Source organism: Suncus etruscus, chromosome 2 (genome assembly GCF_024139225.1).
Source record: "Suncus etruscus isolate mSunEtr1 chromosome 2, mSunEtr1.pri.cur, whole genome shotgun sequence".
Lineage (NCBI taxonomy): Eukaryota > Metazoa > Chordata > Mammalia > Eulipotyphla > Soricidae > Suncus > Suncus etruscus.
The window spans coordinates 48,931,593-48,937,229 of NC_064849.1; the positions used below are offsets into that span (position 1 = coordinate 48,931,593).

At 34.1% G+C, this 5,637-nt stretch overlaps 1 non-coding gene across 1 annotated transcript; it reads left to right on the forward strand.

Annotated features, from left to right (window-relative positions):
• The first annotated feature begins 230 nt into the window (after positions 1-230).
• On the forward strand, positions 231-337 carry LOC126003179 (U6 spliceosomal RNA). The gene has a single exon (XR_007493714.1). It is a non-coding gene; the product is annotated as a U6 spliceosomal RNA (small nuclear RNA).
• Positions 338-5,637: the final 5,300 nt, after the last annotated feature.

The following is a 5,637-nucleotide window of genomic DNA, read 5'->3' on the forward strand; positions in this document are numbered from 1 at the left end:
ATAGAATCTTGCAAATATGCTGTCAAATTTTTATATAATATTGTTTAGAACCAAGTTTCCACCCATAGCCAAAGAAAGGATATGAACAACAGGAACATAGATATGAACAACAGGAACTGAACAACAAAAACAAGTTCACATGAATTTGAAAATGAACCAGTGATCATAAGGATAATCTTCAATCCTTTCTGTAATAGTTTTTTATATCTAATGTTAAAAATATACAAATAGTGCTCTCTTTGACAGCACATATACTAAAATTGGAATGATACAGAGAAGATTAGCATAGCCCCTGCACAAGAATGACATGCAAATTCATGAAGTATTCCATATTTAAATATATATAAATAATAATTACTATATTTTCCAAACTGTTTCCTCTTTTTATTACTATGGTGAAATTGAAGGCATAGTTACTTGCAAAGTAATAATAATTATTTAATTCTCAATCCAATACTTATTTTTATAAAATAGACCAAGATAACAATTGTTGAAACTTTATGTCAAACCTTATTATGAAACCACTAATTCTGAAATTTCACAAGGGCCTCATATTAGTGTATTTTAAGGAGTAAAACTTTTAAAAGCACAAACTTTCAATAAGGACTGCATTCTAACAATATTTTAAATTCTTTAGAAATGCAGCTTTGATGTTGGAAATAAGATGCAGTACTTTCCTATTTTATTTTTAATGTTTTTTGTTAAATGTTTTAAATGTTTTATTGCATGTAATAAAAACATTTTAAAATAGTTAATAGTAGTTAATTATAGAAAATTAAACAAATTCCAAATTATTATTATAAATACAATTCATACTAAAATATAAATATTCATCATAAAACATTATTACCTGAATAGGCTCTACAGAATATCCTTAAATTAGTAATATTTGATCTTGTCTTTTAGAATAATGCTTTTAATATCTTACAGAATATATTTATAATTAGGAAATACATCTTGGACTCAATTGTAACTATAATAAGTCTAATAAAGATAATAAGTGGGCAGGTGAACTCTGGATTTTGCTTGTTATGAGTCTCCTATTGTTTGCATTTTCACCAAAATATTCATTTATCACATCACTGTTTCCCTCGCAGCCTTTTAAATCACAACAGTCTAATTGCAAATCTTACTTATCACAGGATAGTAATAAAGCTAGTTCAACATTCTCCATTTCTGCATTATACAGATTTTAAACTTAATTCTTCTATAATTATGCAAATAACATACTCTGCCTGAAAGATTAGCTGAGGAATACAAAATAAAGATAAAATGTATAAATATGACTACTTGCTTTACCCAATAAGGAATCCAATCATTAAGCTGTGTTCCCAGAAAACACTACTGAAATGAAAAGCAAATACTAGATCCATAACAACTGAGTAGAAATTCACTGTCCCCAAATATGTATTAAAGAACAAGAGAATAGACTTTTTGTGCACAAAACTTTTGGATATGTATTTTGCTTATACATTATAGAAAAATTAAAGAGTAAGCCAGTGCAGAGTTCTCTCCCAAAATACTGCACTGCTTATTTGCTTAGTTCATGATGACAAATAACACAAGAGATAAATAGCATCAGGTATGCATACTGACAACTAAAACACAGCAATTCAATCTATTGCTGAATAATAAAAAATGCTCAAAAAAATTCCAAACACACTAAATTCTTTGTTTTTGGGAGAAAAAAAAAAAACACAGGTCACTGAAAAAAATAATGACCAGGACTATTCTCAATTATCTTTCACCTATAGGCATCCTTAACCATCTTTATTTCACAAAATAATATCTGTATCTATATCTAAAAGCTTACAGAATTTTATGACACTTCGTGACATGCACTGTTCAACAATTTTTCAATCATGTACCCTTGCTCAATGTTTAATAAATAGCAAAAATTTCCACTATGTCTAGCACAATAATGTAGCATATTGATACTTATCATATTTGTCAGAATTATGGTATATGGCTAGTTGATGTGAATCTAAAATGTTGTATACTCTCTTTAAAGGGCACCCCATTTAAAAATGGGAATATTTAGTATATATTTCATGGTATCCTAATGATTATTTAAATTAGAAAACACATACTAAGTCCTTACCACTACATAAATCATGTGATATTTGATCTCCAATGCAAGGTGTTTTCTTGCATTGTTATATTTCAGTTTATCTATTTTTATCATCATCATTATCAATATATAATTATGAGGATTTCTGTATTTTAATTTTAATTGATAATAGCCTATAGTAATAGCCTATCAGTAATCCTGAATGCTCCTCTTTCACTATTTTTTTAATCTCAAAATTACAAATAATCAGGGCTGGAGCGATAGCACAGTGGCAGGGTGTTTGTCTTGCATGTGGCTGACTCAAGATGGACCTCGGCTTGATCCCAGGCATCCCCCAAGCCAGAAGCAATTTCTGGGCACATAGCCAGGAGTAACCCCTGAGCGTCACCGAGTGTAATCCAAAAACCAAAAAAAAAAAAAAAAAAAAAAAAAAGAGAGCTAACATTATAAGTAATCACTGTGATCTTGTGCTATTTAGGACAAAGATTCTTCTTAAATAGAGGTTACTTTCAAAAGGAAAAAGAAAAAGCCAGGAACTTGAAAACTTGAAGTAGGGAGATTATTCTGCTTAACACAGGTAACCCAAAAGTGATTGCACTATTTTACGAGGGAGGCTAAATAATTAGTGTATAAAAAGAATGTTATATCCATACAAAAATGAGATACATACATTTGTGAGTTACAGAAAAAAGAATTATTATATAAATAATCTTCTGCAAAGATAATATTAGGAAAACACTTGATGTAGTGAACATTTGACAGACTATGAACTCCTCTAATGACCTTCTTTGAACAAACTGCCTGACTAAAAACATCAAAATATCCCAAAATGTTGGTAAGAGCTATTCACCCAATACCCATCAGATAATGGGGAGAAGATTTGCAACTCCCTGACGATTAGTGATGTTGAGCAACTTTTCATGTGCCTTTTGGCCATTTGCCTTTCTTCTTTTTCACAGTGTCTGTTCATTTCTTCTCCCCATTTTTTGATGGGGTTAGTTGTTTTATTCTTGTATAGTTCTGTCAGTACCTTGTAAAGTTTGGATATTAGCCCTTTATCTGATGAGTATTGGGTGAATAATTTCTCCCACTCAGTGGGTGGCCTTTGTATTCTGGGCACTATTTCCTTGAGATGCAGAAGCTTCTCAGATTAATATAGTCCCATCTGTTTATTTCCGCTTCCACTTGTTTGGAAAGTGCTGTCTCCTCCTTAAAGATGCCTTTAGTCTCAATGTCCTGGAGTGTTTCACCTACATGTTGTTCTATATACCTTATAGTTTCAGTTCTGATATCAAGGTCTTTAATCCATTTGAATTTTACCTTTGTACATGGTGTTAGCTGGGGGTCTGAGTTCGCTTTTTTGCAAGTGGCTAACCAGTTGGGCCAACACCACTTGTTGAATAGGCTTTCCTTGCTCCATTTAGGATTTCTTGCTCCTTTATCAAAAACGAGGTGGTTATATGTCTGAGGAACCTTCTCTGAGTACTCAAGCCTATTCCACTGATCTGAGGGTCTGTCTTTATTCCAATACCATGCTGTTTTTATAACTATTGCTTTGTAATACAGCTTAAAAATTGGGGAAAGTAATGCCTCCCATATTCCTTTTCCCAAGGAGTGCTTTAGCTATTCTAGGTTATTTATTGTTCCAGATGAATTTCAGAAGTATTTGATCCACTTCTTTGAAGAATGTCATGGGTATCTTCAGAAGAATCGCGTTAAATCTGAAAAGATGCTCAACATCACTATTCGTCAGGGAGATGCAAATCAAAACTACTATGAGGTACCACCTCATGCCACTGAGATTGGCACACATCACAAAAAAGGAAAACAAGCAGTGCTGGCAGGGATGTGGAGAGAAAGGAACTCTTTTTCACTGCTGGTGGGAATGCCGTCTAGTACAACCTTTATGGAAAGCGATATGGAGATTCCTTCACAAACTGGAAATTGAGCTTCCATACAATCCAGCTATACCATTCCTAGGAATATACCCGAGGAACACAAAAATACAATACAAAAATCTCTTCCTTACTCCTATATTCATTGCAGCGCTATTTACAATAGCCAGACTCTGGAAACAACCAAGATGCCCTTCAACAGATGAGTGGCTAAAGAAACTGTGGTACATATACACAATGGAATACTATGCAGCCATCAGGAGAGATGAAGTCATGAAAGTTTCCTATACATGGATGTACATGGAATCTATTATGCTGAGTGAAGTAAGTCAGAGGGAGAGAGAAAGACTCAGAATGGTTTCACTCATCTATGGGCTTTAAGAAAAATGAAAGACATTTTAACAGTATCTCAGAGACAAGAGAGATGAGGGCTGGTAGGGGCAGCTCATGACATGAAGCTCATCACATAGAGTGATGAGTGCAGTTGGAGATATGACTACACTGAAAACTATCATAACAATGTGAATAAATGAGGGAAGTAGAAAGCCTGTCTCGAGTACAGGTGTAGGGGGTGGGGAGGAGGGAGATCTGGGAAATTGGTGGTGGGAATGTTGCACTGGTGAAGGGGGGTGTTCTTTATATGACTGTAATCATAAAACTATAATCATGTTTGTAATCACGGTGTTTAAATAAAGATAATTATAAAAAAGGAAAAATAATAAAATAAAATATTCAAAACTTAAAAAAAATGGGGAGAAGAAATGAACAGACACTTTGACAAAAAAGAAATACAAATGGCTAAAAGGAGCACAAAAAATGCTCCACATCACTAATCATCAGGGAGATGAAAATCAAAACAACTATGAGGTACCATCTCATGCCACAGAGATTGGCACACATCAGAAAGAATGAGAATAAGCAGTGCTGGCGGGGATGTGGAAAGGAACTCTTATTCACTACTGGTAGGAATGCCATCCGGTCCAACCTTTGTGGAAAGCAATATGGAGATTTCTCCAAAAGCTGGAAGTTGAGCTCCCATAGGATCCAGCTATACCACTCCTAGGGATATATCCTAGGAACACAAAAAATACAATACAAAAATCCCTTTCTCACACCTATATTCATTGCAGCGTTGTTTACAATAGCCAGACTCTGGAAACAGCCTAGATGCCCCTCAATAGATGAATGGTTAAAGAAACTGAGGTTCATATACACAATGAATATTATGCAGCCATCAGAAGAGATGAAGTCATGAAATTTTCCTATACATGGATGTATATGGAATCTATTATGCTGAGTGAAATAAGTCAGAGGGAGAGAGATAAACCCAGAATGGTCTCACTCATCTATGGGTTTTGAGAAAAATGAAAAACATTTGTGTAATGATTCTCAGAGACAAAATAGAGGAGGACTGGAGGGTCCAGCTCCTGACATGAAGCTCACCACAGGGATCGTTTAGTGCAGTCACAGAAATAATTACACTGAGAACTATCAAAACAAAATGTAACTGAATGAGGGAAGTAGAAAGCCTGTCTAGTTGTATAGGCCTGTGTGGGTGGGGAGGAAGGACACTTGGGATATGGGCCATGGGAATGTTGCACTGGTGAAAGATTTTTTTTTTTTGTGCATGTGTATATATATATGAATCAAAGAAAAGTAAAGAAAAGATAA